The 13,502-nt window shown below is 53.1% G+C and overlaps 1 long non-coding RNA gene across 1 annotated transcript; it reads right to left on the bottom strand.

Moving 5' to 3' along the window:
• Positions 1 to 5,457: 5,457 nt before the first annotated feature.
• On the bottom strand, positions 5,458 to 7,602 carry LOC139031520 (uncharacterized). Its single transcript, XR_011484020.1, has 3 exons — positions 7,435 to 7,602; positions 7,176 to 7,249; positions 5,458 to 6,608 (listed from the first exon to the last, which is right to left on the bottom strand). It is a non-coding gene; the product is annotated as an uncharacterized lncRNA (long non-coding RNA).
• Positions 7,603 to 13,502: the final 5,900 nt, after the last annotated feature.

The raw sequence follows: 13,502 nt of genomic DNA, 5'->3' as shown, positions 1-13,502 counted from the left end.
GCTGGCTGTCGATGCTAAAGATCCAGTTCCAAGCTTGCTGCCCTTTTGTGTCTCCTAAGTGGCTCTTAGTTATAAGCTGTGAGAAAAGAATCTTGAGAAATTAAGAACAGGTGAATACAAGAACTTCAAATAAAAGGGACACTTTGTTGCTGTTTAGTTGCTAAGTCGTGTGTGACTCTTTGCGACCCGGTAGACTGTAGCCTGCCGGGTTCCTCTCCATGGGATTCTCCAGGCAAGAATACTGGAGTGGGTTGCCATGCCCTCCTCCAGGAGATCTTCCCAAGCCAGGGGTTGAAGCCGCGTCTCCTGCATTGCAGGCAGAGTCTTTAACCACTGAGCCGCCTGGGAAGTGCAGGGGACACTTCAACAATGAGTAAAAGAACAACTGACTTACAAACGCTGTGGACAGAGCACTTTAAACTGAGATCGTCAGGACCGCCTCCAGCTTGCAATTTTCTCTTGCCCTCCCCCCCCCCCCCCCCCCCCCCCCCCCGGTCTCTCGCTCTCCCTCTCTCCTTTTTTTCTTTCAACTGGAAGAGGCGTGTGTTAAATATATAGCCTCATACCTGCATTCTTTAAAAAATATTCAAAGATTTTAATATTTTTAATTTAAAAAGTGATTTTTAAATTCTGTCCATTTTTTCCCCAGATGAGAAATCTCAACGGGTTTTGAAGTCATTTGTTAAAAGTATAAAGTGCAATAACTTCTGATTAATTTCTAATAACAGTCAATTAACCATTAGGGAAAAATGACACTGTGCTTAACCTGCCAAATTTTAATACAATCTTGGCTTAGGAAGTAAATAGGGTTAAAAAATGACCCTGGGCAGCAAAGAAAGAGTAGTGACCACTCAGGATTAAGGAAAATGTCAAAATTCAAACATCAGAGTATGGTTTCTATTGAATTTGTATTACTTATGCATCATCACCAAATTGAAAAATTAAGTTGAACCGCCATAGGTTGGGGACTGTCTGTATTGCCTCGTTTCCAACTGGTCTAATATTTTCCCTTCCATTTTTCAGTCTTGTTCCACTTTATTCTAGATCTTTTTTTGTTAAAATTGAGATTTATCTGGCTCTGTGTATTCCACCGCTCCCCACACACGTCCTGCTGGGCTCCTGCGCTGTGGTCTCCCCTCTGGCTCACCTCCACACCCCACTTTCCTGTCCTGTCTCTGCAGACTCCTTGTCTCCCTCCTCCCTCCGTCATCCCCACGCTCCTCTGCGATGCAACCAGTTATCTCAGGAGCGTTGGCGGTGATGAGAGCATCAGAGAGGAGTGGGAGCCCCTGGTTTCCGTGTCCGTGGCTGGAGCAGAAGTAGGCCCCGAGGAGAAGTGGACAGAGCGTCCAGGCTCCCAGGACCACTCACAGGGCAGGACCCCTAGGGGGGGAAGGGGGTGGGGCTGCTACACCCCCTGCGGCGTCTGAGTCTCGACTTCCTGAATCCTCCACTGAGAGCTTGTGGATACCTACAGATGAGTTGGTTTGTTGGTTGGTTAGCTCAGTGGGTTAGAGAGTGCTGCCAATAGCATCAAGTTCTCGGGCTCAATCCCTGTTTGGGCCAACCTGTGGTGGTGGTGGTTTAGTTGCTAAGTCATGTCCAATTCTTGCGGTCGGGTGGTGGTTAAGTCACTAAATCGTGTCTGATTCTTGTGATCTGGTGGACTGTAGCCTGTGGGGATGTAGCTTTTTTCACCTTCTCAGGTGGCTCAGTGGTAAAGTATCTGCCTGCCAATGCAGGAGACACAAGAGATGCGGGTTTGATCCCTGGGTCAGAAGATTCCCTGGAGAAGGAAATGGCCACCCACTCCAGCATTCTTGCCTGGAACGCCCCATGGAGAGGAGCCTGGTGGGCTACAGTTCATGGGATCGCAAAGAGTTGGACACAGCCGAGTGCACACACGTATGTACAGGTGATACCAGAGAAAACTAAAGCCATTCATTGTGCGGGCAGGTATGGGGCAGGCTGAAATGCTGGGCATTCAGGTCTCCCGATGGAGCGCCTGAACTTTGCACGTCCCAGGGGAGTTGCTGTTGAGTGGATTAGAAGAAATGTGAAGTCAGCCACTCACCATGCTGCCTGATTAGGGCAGGCTGGCCTGGCTCTCAACCTCAGTCGCCAAACCACTTCCCTTTGCAGGATGCCCGTGGCCCCAACCCCCCATCAGAGAGCTTCGAAGAGCGAGGCTGCAAGGCCACTGCCTTCGTGGCCGCGTTGGCTGGTGCAGACCGTGGTCCTGTTGGGGCCTTCCTGAGCCCAGTGGCTGATCGCCCCGAACTGCGCTGGGCTAGCGTCCCCCGTTTGCAGCACCTTGAATACCACTGCGTCAGCATGCATGCAGTGCTGGGCTGATGGGGGCTGGAGGCCCGTCCAGGGGCAGCTGGCTGCCCGTGTGGTACCAGGGCCACAGCCATACAGGGAGGGCTTGGACCCTTGGGGACCCTGGGAGAAGGCCCGGTGCACGGGGGCCTCATTCGGCGGCATGTCCTTTGGGGCTTTCTACCCTGCAGCCTCCGGGGCACGCCCCGTCGGACCGCTGGGCCCGCGGGTGGCCTGAGTCTCTGCAGGGCTTGCGGCTGCAGCCACTGAGCCAGAGAGGCTCTGTTTTTCCTCAACGGTTGGCCTGTCCCAGCGCCTCTTCAATGTCAAATGATTTTCCCGTGAATGCCAGGGCAGCATCTTCCCTCCTGCCCTATCAGCCCTCACAAGCAGAAGCCTGGTTTCCAGGAAAGCAGTCACTCGATCTGACCTGCTGAAACCCGGCCCAGCTCCCGGCAGGGCACACCGCCCCAGGACTCCGCAGCACGGGGCTGTGCTAGCTGCGGCCTCATCTCATCCCTTCCAGCTGGCCAGCCTTCCTCCTCCCCCACGCAGCCTCATCCTCCGGGTCCCTCTCCTCCGCGACATCCAGGCTGGTCATTTGTGGAGTGCTGGGAGGGCTTTAGGTTTAGGGCCAGGGTCTGATTCTCTTTGTATCTGAAAATATCCCAGGCCCTGGCTGCTCTAATCTCTTCTCCGGGCAGAGGCTCTGGGAATGCCACCTGCTTACTGCCTGGTGGGGCGGGGTGGTCTGGGGAAGACCCTCCGTTGCCGCGCCTCCCTCCCTGGGGCCACGAGCAATGCCGCGTCTCTGCACCCCACATCCTTGGGAAAGATGACTGGGATGCTGACATGTGATACCTAGGTACCTCCTGAACCAGCAACCATCTAAGTTAGCTCAGGGGTGGCTGGGCAGGCCATGGAAAAGCGGGGCTGTGTCTTGTGATGCGAAGAGGTTCTTTTCCTAACCATATATGTCCCCCCCGAGCGAACCCATAAATAATGTGGCCACCCTGGCCGGTCCGTCTTTCCATCGCAGCCCTGGGAGCCCTCTGGCCGAGCTCGCTCTTCTCCTGTTTCAGTTTCCATGTCCTCTCAGCTCTGTAACCCAAGGAGCAACTCGGGGCTTAGCAACAGCTGACAAGCCAGCAGGCGGCTCCCAGCCGTGGCTCCTGGGGAAGGGGCGATGGGCACTGAGCCGCAGCTGTGCCCCGGGGCGCCCTGTCCCTGGGAACGAGGATGTGTACTGGTAGGGGGCGGGGGGAGACGGAACCTTGGGTACCAAACCCAGAGGCTCTGGCGAGGCCACGCGAGCGAGGGATGAGCTGGGAGACAATGATGAGCGCTTCTCCTGGGAGGATCACACAGACACCCTCGCCTCACACCTTCACCCTCCACCTCGGTTCCCCACCAGAAAGGGGGACCACCACTCCTTCGAGGGGCGTGCGTGGCTAGATGCTGCCCCCACGGCTGAATCGGGGAGCTTGAGGGACCTTTGCAAATCCAGCCCAGCCCTGAATTTTACGGGTGAAGACACTCGAGTCCAGGGGAGAAATGACTTGTTCCAAGGCGGGGTAGAGTGGGACTTGAACCTAGAGCCATTAGTCCGCGCAGCAGGAAGCGCAGGGGCTGCCCGCTCCCCACACCGTGTGTTTCCCTTGCAGGGGGTGTGGGGGTGAATGCACCCCGGGGAGCTGGAAGATTCAATGCAGTGGACACCACGGACTTCATCCCCGGAGTCTGGTTCCTGCACCCCTAGCTCTGCCACTGGCCCCTCCTCCTGCACCCCGGGAGCCCTTCCAAAAGCGATGGCTTTTCCTTCTGCCTCAAAGTAAATCCCGCACCGCCGTCGCCTGGAGGGACAGGTGGAGTGCCAGGCTGGGGTGCCTGGGCAGAACACCCAGAGCCGATCCCTGCCTCCAGCTGTTCTTTTATTGTCTTCACGCAGGCGGTGAAGGGAGCCAAGGGGGGAGGGCCCGCAGCAGCGGCTGGGGGCTGACCACGGAGGCCTCTGGGAACCCTCGGCTCTGCTGATCCTTTCGCTCACGCAGGGGTGGGAACCGCTGAGCACGCCCCTGAAGGCGACAGTGCAGACAAGGCCGCTCCAGGCCGGGGGTGGTGGGGGTGGAGGGGGTTGGAGGGGCGCCTGCCCTCAGGGCTCTGGAATGCCACGCATGTGTTTATCTGCTGAGCCAGGCCCGCCCGCTAGGTCCACCTCGGTGTTCTCCATGGGCTCACATGCCATCGGTCTCTGATAAACGTGAAAAAATAGCAACATCTGAGCCACCGACCTTCACATAGAGGCCTTGGAGACCACAGCCAAGGCAGATGCTCCTTCGTGGGGTCAGACAGCCAAGAGAAGCACATCCTCAGATCAGGTGCGGGGACGCCGGGGTCCAGGGTGCAGAGTCTGCCCTGGACACAGCCGGGCTCGGAGGCCATGGCAAGCGGGATGGGGCCGGATGCTGTCCGGGAGATGCCGGGCGGCGTGCCCTCTGCACGCTGAGGGTGGAGCCTGTCCCACCCGCCCCAGCCCCGCAGACATCGCTAGGCACCTAGCGTGTCAGACGCCACGCTGAGGCCAGGCCCCCCAGGCAACCCTCTCCCTTGCCTACTCGCCCCCCCAAAGTCCCTGCCCCACTGTTCAGCCCAGACTTCCTGGTCTGTGGTGAAGGATGGGAGGACCTGGGGTTTTCCAGACAGTCTGAGTTGTGGGTTCTGATCTCTTCCTTAAAAAAAAAAAAAAAAAAGCCAACATTGCAGGCTTGCCTGCAAGGTCTGGTCCGGGCAGTGCAAGCAAAGTCTTCTTCTGGAGCCAACTCTCTGCTTTCTCTTTCCTTTTCCCTAAGACTTCCCAGGTGGCGCTAGTGGTAAAGAACCCGCCTGCCAATGCAGGAGACTCAAGAGACGTGGGTTCGATCCCTGGGTCAGGAAGATCCCCTGGAAGAGGGCATGGCAACCTGCTCCAGTATTCTTGCCTGGAGAATCCCCTGGACAGAGGAACCTGGAGGGCTACAGTCCAAGGGTTGCAAAGTCAGATACGACTGAAATGACTCAGCACGCAAACACACGCAAGACGGGGGGCAGGTGAAAGTGGCAGAGGGGAGGCGACCTGTGTCTCCTGAGGGCTTGGTCTTGAAAGGCAAGGTTGGGTCATTTATTTATCTCCCCACCCATCCGACATGTGAGGCAGCTGGGGTTGGGGGGGGGGGTGGAGTGGCCAGGATGAGCCGTCAGCGGTGGATGGGGCCACATCCCTGGCTGGCAAGCAGAGCCCGGAGACTCTCTGGAGTTTGCTGTTGACACACCAATGTCCTCCCAATGACGGTCTTGTGAGGTCTTTCCCCATTTCACAGATGAGAAAACCGAGGTTCAGAAGAGTTAAGTTCTTTCCCAAAATGGTGACTTCAAAGCTGTGGAGCTACTGTTACAGTGGCATCAGGGGTATTCGGGATGATTGGACCGCTGGAGTGACCAGCCGGCCCCATTCGCCAGGGATTCTCGCAGGCTTAGATACGCAAGTGTCCTGGGAAAGCTGTTAATCTTGGACAAATCCAGGGATGTTGGTCACCCCATTAAATGCAGGTCTGTCTCTCCTTTTCTTATTGCTTTTGATTTTCACAGCAACACACTGTTAACTTTAGCTGTTTTGGGGGGCAAAGACAGAGAACCGCCCCAGAATGGAGCGCAGGCCCCGATTCTGGGGGCTATTTGAGGATGATGGGGAGGAGCGTGCTTGGCACAGAGCTGGGAAGGCAGCGAATGCCCACTCAATGCCCACTCAGCAACACCTGTTGTCCCCCTAACCCGACGTGGGGGGCAGGAGAAGGGGAAGGGACACGGGAGTGAGAGCAAAACGGGGGACCCCGGTGGAGGGGAGGGAGTACCCGAGTGCCGAGTTCCTGCCAGGAGCGGCCTGGCCACCCCCAGCCACGTCCTGGAGGCTGGACGGCTCTGTGGGGCTCGCCTGGGGCACGGGGCAGGAAGTCAGGTGAGGAAGCTCTGGCCAAGCAAGGATGTGGGGCAGGGGGGCTTCAGCCCAGCCCTGTCGTGAGGCGGGGTCCCCTTAGGGGATGTGAGGCCCCTCTGACAGTGGGGGGCAGGCAGGGAGAGGCAGAGGACCTCCGGGGGCGGGGCGTGGAAGAGGTTTCAGGCCAGTCTGTAAGCTGTAAGGGAGTACCGGGTCCTCCACATGCCAGGCGTCTCTCTGCGCTTTACCACATTCAGCCCCTTCAAGTCTCCGAATCCCGGGAGGTTGGTGTCCTCCTGGTCCTCAGGATCTCCATCTTACAAACGAGAGTAAAGGCATGGAAGAGTAAAGAAACCTGTCTAAGGCCACACAGGGGAGAAGTGATGGAGCTGGTGTTCAAACGTGTCTGACCTTCGAGGAGGAGAGGCTTTCCCCCCTCCTTCCCTCCCTCCTTCCCTCTTGCCTTCCTTTCTTTCTCTCCCTCCCCTCTCCTCCCCTTCCTCCTCCTCCTTTTAAAATGATGCAGCCTTTTCTTGACTCACCAGGCTAGGTGGGTCGAGTCTAGGCAAAGTCTTCTTTTCCAGCCAGCCCCGGCCCGCTTCCTTTTTCACTTTCTTCCCCAAAGGCTGGGAGAGGGGACTATCTCAGCGCCCCCACCCTTTCCTGACTCAGGCCCCGTCGGGGAGAGGCTTGGTGACTGGTGTTCCCGGCGAGTGTGAGTGTGAGATAGGTGAGCGCGGATGAAAGGGGCGCCAGGAGAACATCTGGATCCCGGAGCCTGCCGACCGCCCGCCCCGCCCCGCCCCGCGAGTTCACGTCTGAAGCCCGGATCACGTCTCCACGGCTCGTCTCCATCAGGAGCCGGGCGGGGGAGGGCACAAACCCTGAGGTCAGCCGCGGGCTCCGTCCCCACGCGCTGCCCGGGAGGCAGCCTCCGAGCATCCTCTGCACCTGCATCTGGTGGGAAATCGGGGGTGGCAGTCAGGAGGGAACCTGTGCTGGGCGTGGGTTCCCTGCCCTGGGCAAGCTCCGCCTCCGCCCTGGCCCTCTAGACAGAGAGGGGCCGTGAGTCAGCGCTCAGGCCCCGCCCCACCCGCGGGGCGCCCCGGGCGGCCACCTCCTCACCCTCATCCAAGACTCACCTGTCTCCCGCTGGCCCCCATCACTGGGTCTCCGAGGGGCTCGCCCGGGGACCGGCCCGCCTGGGAACCGCAGGACCGCACCACGTGGCTGACCGGCCTGCACATCGATGCACCGAATTGAATGAACAAGACAGGCCCAGGACCAGCCACGCAGAGAGTCCGGCTTGTAAAGAAACACAGCATCCGCTTCTGAGCAGTGAGGACTCTTGGTTCACGTGGCTTTCGCGCTGGAAGTTCTCTTTTTGCCAACACGTTAGGGAGTTGGACATAACGGCTACAGAGAAGCCGTTTCTAGGTAGAAAGCACTTTAGGGGGTGCCTGAAACTGCAGCGCTGTGGGGGGTGTCTGTGTGAATTGCAGACCACCCCAGCAGGAGTAACTGAGGCTGAAACCAGTCTTTCTGAGTGAGTGAATGAAAGTCGCTCAGGTGCGTCCAACTCTTTGCGATCCCATGGACTATACAGTCCGTGGAATTCTCCAGGCTAGGATACTGGAGTGGGTAGCCTTTTCCTTCTCCAGGGGATCTTCCCAACCCAGGGATCTAACTCAGGTCTCCCACACTGCAGGCGGATTGTTTACCGGCTGAGTCACAAGGAAAGCCCAGTCTTTCTAGCTCTGTAGAAAATTTATCGAATAAATGAATACGTATTCTGTTCTTAGGTCTGATGTTTGAGCAAGTGTTGACTGAGAATTCTCTGTAATCTGAACATCACTACTGATGCAAAAATGTGATTATTCCAATCTAATCTGGCTTGAAAGGGAGCAGTTTGAAGTCAGGACTAGATCATGCGACCAAGATGAAAGAATCAGTGACTACAGTACAACTCTTTGCAATACTTGGCTAAAGGCAGGTTGCACAGGTTTTATACTGCGCAACTTCCAGAAGGCGCTTTTCCTAGCAACCACAATATGCAGAGTGTTTTGCAAAGCAATGGCCCTGGGTAACACTTTCCCAATCCTTTTGTGAGGGGTATATGGGGAATTACCTGGTGGTCCAGTGGCTAAGATTCAGTGCTTCCAGTGCAAGGGATGCAGACTCGATCCCTGGGCGGGGAACAAATATCCCACAGAAAGTACCATTTAACCAAGAAAATAAATAAAAAAATAAAAAGCTGCTACCAGAACAAAACAGTGCATCTTATTTGGAGTGCATCTTTGTGTCTATTTAGGCTTTCCTTAACTGTTTAGCAAATTCCATGTATAATTCATTCATATGAATTCAGTCAATTTAATTACAGATTTACAGGAAGTTGAAAAGCAGTATACAAGAAGGTCCCAGTGTACACTTTATACACTTTATTGAGTTTTGCTCAATGATAAAACTAGACATAATATCTAATATGAAAACCAGAAAATTGCCATTATTACAATCCACTGAGCTTATTCAGATTTCAGCAGCTTTACATGCAGTTGTGTGTGTGGGGGTGGGGGGGGACACTTCAATACAGTTTCATCATAATAAACTGGTGGTCCATTCTGGAAACCACCTCCACAATGAACATACAGAAAACTATTCCACATCCGAGGATACCTCCCACCTATTACACCCTCCTCCATCCCTAACCTCTGGTGACCACTAAGTGGTCCTCTGGCTCTATAATTTCATTTCAAGATTGTTATATAAATGGGGATTTAATCTTTTAAAAAATTGCCAATCTTTTTTTTTTGCCAATCATTTTCTAACTAATTCTTTTGCTAGAAAGTTCTGACTTAAAGATTTCTATGTAGGTATTCCTCAGGAGAAGTGTTTGAACTAGGGAGACCCAGCTATTAGGGATCAAGAATATGGTGCCTAAAGGGACCAGTGAAACCAGGAGAGCACTTATTAAGCACTTGCTGTGTGCCAGGCCCCGTGTTGAGGCTTCTTGTGCGCTGCCGCTAGAATGGGGCCTCGAGAGGCCGACTCCTCCTTGGGGGTTGTCCCCACTCTCCCCCAACACACACTTTTTACAGCTTCTGCGCACGAGCTTCTCACTGGGTCACTGTCACTCCAACAGCAGGGTATCTCTCGCTGCTCAGGGAGCAGGCTCTCGGGCCTGCTTGTGGCTCTTGCATTGCTCTCACTGCTGAGACCAAACGCCACCTGGGAGCTGGGCACAGGTGGCCCTCGTCACTGGCGTCGCTTCCTGGAGCCGTTTGGCTGCATCAGGGTCTCACCTCTGAAGATCTGCAGAGAAACCCTTGCAGCCGCTGTTGGCACCCTTGGCACTTCCAGGAACTAAAGCTTAATGGAGAGGAGCTCATTTCCCCAAATCCCCAGCTGTGTATGCGTTTAGGAAATTCCCTTCTTTAGGTCATTAAGGCTCAGTGGCCTGGTGAGCCCAGGTCTCCAGGGACGTAACGTAATTGGCCCGGGATCTGGGAGCTTTGGGCTGAACTGGCACAAACCGGTGAACGGGATGTGAATTACAGGCGCCTTCGGGATCTCAGGTCCAGAGGGCTCTGAACACGGGAGGGAACATGACGGGTCTGACCAATTAGTCGCCGTGTTACCTGAAGTAAAGCGTCTGCTGAATAGCGCTTTGGAGCCCATGTCACACTCTGGCTTTGTGAAATCTCTACCTATTTGTCAGTGGAGCTATGCCTGACGGAGAGCAGATACAATCTCGGTGTAGTCTTCAGCCTTGTCTGAACACCAGGGAATATACTCCAGCCAGTCTCCAGGCAGAGTCTTCTGGGATGGTATCCCAATGGTATAGAGATCGAATATTTACAGCCGTTTTGAAGTTGGGACACCTGTTGTTGTTTGGTTAGCGTGGTGGCCAAGAAGGTCACGTTGCCTAACATTTATACTTTATTTATTTAGGCGACTAATAATTGATGGTGTTGGTGGGATTTTGTTGGACTAAAAAAACTGGAGGCCCCTTGAACATTACAACAGGAGATAGCTTGCGTTTAACCATTGTTTCTAAGCTAGAATCTGAGGCCATAGAGCCAGAAGTCAAAAAGACTGATATTTGGTTCTCACCTAAGGAGAGAAACAGTCATGTCATTGTCAGCAGGTACACTGACATCTGTGCAATTACATTCACCCCACGTGGTAGACAGCTTTGATGACTTTAGAAATTTTGCAGATGCTGACTGCAGCCATGACATTAAAAGACACTTTCTCCTTGGAAGGAAATCTATGACAAACCTAGACAGCACATTAAAAAGCAGAGACATCACTTTGCTGACAAAGGTCCATATAGTCAAAGCTATGGTTTTTCCAGTAGTCATGTATGGATGTGAGAGTTGGACCCTAAAGAAGGCTGATGCTTTTGAACTGTGGTGCTGGAGAAGACTCTTGAGAATCCCTTGGACTGCAAGGAGATCAAACCAGTCCATCCTGAAGGAAATCAGTTCTGAATATCATTGAAAGGACTGATGCTGAAGCTGAAGCTCCAATACTTTGGCCACCTGATATGAAGAGCCGACTCATTGGAAAAGACTCTGATGCTGGGAGGGATTGAGGGCAGGAGGAGAAGGGGATGACAGAGGATAAGATGGTTAAACAGTATCACTGACTCAGTGGACATGAATTTGAACAAAATCCAGGAGATGGTGGAGAACAGAGGAGACTGGTGTCCATGGAGTCAGAAAGTGTTGGACACGACTTAGCGACTGAACGGCAACAACATTAAACTTTTGTTCTTCAATCCTCGGCCTTGGAAACCCCTCATTCTCAGTCCCCTTTCTCATTATGGTTAAAATAGTGTAGTAGTGACTTGTGAGTCCCTCAAGGACAAAAACAAACAGATTCCCTTTTAGCAGATTACAAGTCAAAACAAACAACACTAAAGCAAAGTCCAAAGTAAGTTGATCCTAAAAGGAACACAGCAAAATTTTTGTTTACAAATAAGAACACCATGATGTACTGGAGATAGAATTTCTCCATAAAGAGAAGTCCTTAGATTTATCACATGGACTCACCGTCCACCCTTTCCTTCGTAGTGGGCATCCTTCTGTGAGAAGCACATGAAAGCCCCCCTTTCTGTCATCTACAATCTTAACACCCAGAAAGTTGTGAAAACCCACAAAGTTTTGTATATCTGAGGCCATTGGCAGCAATATCTGACCCGAGCTGACTTAAAACTATTTACAGGACTTATTTATCTCATTTACTGTGAGCTTTCACATTTCATCACAAAAATATTGACATTTGGGCACAGACATGGACTTGGGCAAACTCTGGGAGGTGGTGAGGGACAGGGAGTCCTGGTGCGCTGCAGCCCATGGGGTCACAAAGAGTCACACGACTTGGCTACTGGACAACTGCCACGGGGCAGTACCCGGGTTTCCTGCAAGTAGTGTTATATAAGTTACGGCAGATGCACTGCCTTGTCTTTTAAAAAATCTGAAAACCTCTGAATTCTTAACCCAGCCGCTGCCAGGGTTCTGGATAGGAGATTGTGAACCTAAAACACAGAGTTGTTATTTCTGATAGACGAAGGGACCCAACCAGATGGCTCAGCTCGTCAAGCCTTTAGTCCCATCCCTGACAAAGTCTAAGGCGACATAATCCCACGTTAAACCCCGGACTCCAATGCTTCCTCTGTGCTGCCCTGTGTCCAAGCAGTGAGGCCTTCAGGCTGGCTGGGAAGAGAGATGACCACAGCACTGACCCTCCTTCAGCTTCTCCATGTGGATAAGGCAAGGAGGGTGGTTAGCACCAGACCCATCACTGCCCAGGCATCCATCGGGTGTGTGAGACCTTATGGTAAATCCAGTGAGTCATCCCCTCGTTAATTCGTCAACCTTTCATTCACTCACTTACCACTTACCACGTACCTTTTGTGACCTCATGATGTCTCATGGAGAGCCACACACAAAATGAGAGGGACAGGGTGGAGGTTGGACTCAATCAGGATTTCCCAGACAATGTTCTATAGAATCCAAGAGATGTTGATTTAAGAGGAAACAGATTTCCATGATTAAGTCTTGAAAATGATGCATGAAACAGGGTTAAAACAGGTTTCTTCACTGCCACTCTTTTCTGGGTCTTTGATAATGTAATATGCATGGCTGACATCCAAAAGGGGGTATTAGTGTTGCCCAAGGAAGACTTGCCCAAGGCCTCTGGGTCCTCCCAGCTCAGAGTGGTTTCGTATTCTATGGAGGCTGTAGAAATGAATCACACAGAAGTTGGTAGAGTGAGATGACTCCGTGACGCGATGGGAGACACGGTCCCTGTGTTGTCAAGGCTGGAGGCCACCGTTGCCTCTTCCAGCTTCTCTGAAACAATGTGCCGGAGCAGGTGGCCACCTGGGCTGTGGGAGTCAAGAGGATGCTTTTCGGAGCTCATCTAACCTGGAAAGGTAATAGGCACTTGTGAGCAATTTCCAACCACATCTCTGAATTTCTTCTCTTCCCTAGACAGCTTGCCTTTCTGGGCACTGTGCCAGGTACACAGAGAACACTGCTGCCCTCTGACCTCATAGCATTTTGAGAACTAAGATTTCTCGTGAGCCAAGAATATGTGGAGTATAAGAGGAGTCCTGCTTTCATGACTGTTTCCCCCCCTCCCACCAGATTCCTTATGATAACCTCATTATACTATCCTTGGGATCAACCAAGGTAGTGAAAGTGAAAGTCTCTCAGTCGTGTCCGATTCTTTGTGACCCCATGGACCATACAGGCCATGGAATTCTCCAGGCCAGAATACTAGAGTGGGTAGCCTTTCCCTTCTCCAGGGGATCTTCCCAACCCAGGGATCAAACCCAGGTCTCCCACATTGCAGGCAGATTCTTTACCAGCTGAGCCACAAGGGAATCCCAAGAATACTGGAGTGGGTAGCCTAACCCTTCTCCAGAGGATCTTCCCGACCCAGGGATCAAACCCATGTCTCTTACATCTCCCGCTCTGGCAGGCAGGTTCTTTACTACTAGCACCACCTGGGAAGCCCCATTTACCAAGCACACAGGGGAATTAAATGAAAACCCTCTCTCTTGCAGTGGAAACTAGACTCACTGATTGTCAGTTGCATAGGAATTGTGCCCCCAAAATCAGCTCAGTAAGACGGAGGTGGGAGAGGCTCCATGTGTGAGCACTGGGAGGTCAGAGGTCACAGAAGGCTAAGGATCGTGGTT

Source organism: Odocoileus virginianus, chromosome 27 (genome assembly GCF_023699985.2).
Source record: "Odocoileus virginianus isolate 20LAN1187 ecotype Illinois chromosome 27, Ovbor_1.2, whole genome shotgun sequence".
Taxonomy (NCBI): Eukaryota; Metazoa; Chordata; class Mammalia; order Artiodactyla; family Cervidae; genus Odocoileus; species Odocoileus virginianus.
This window is presented reverse-complemented; position numbering and strand designations above follow the sequence as displayed.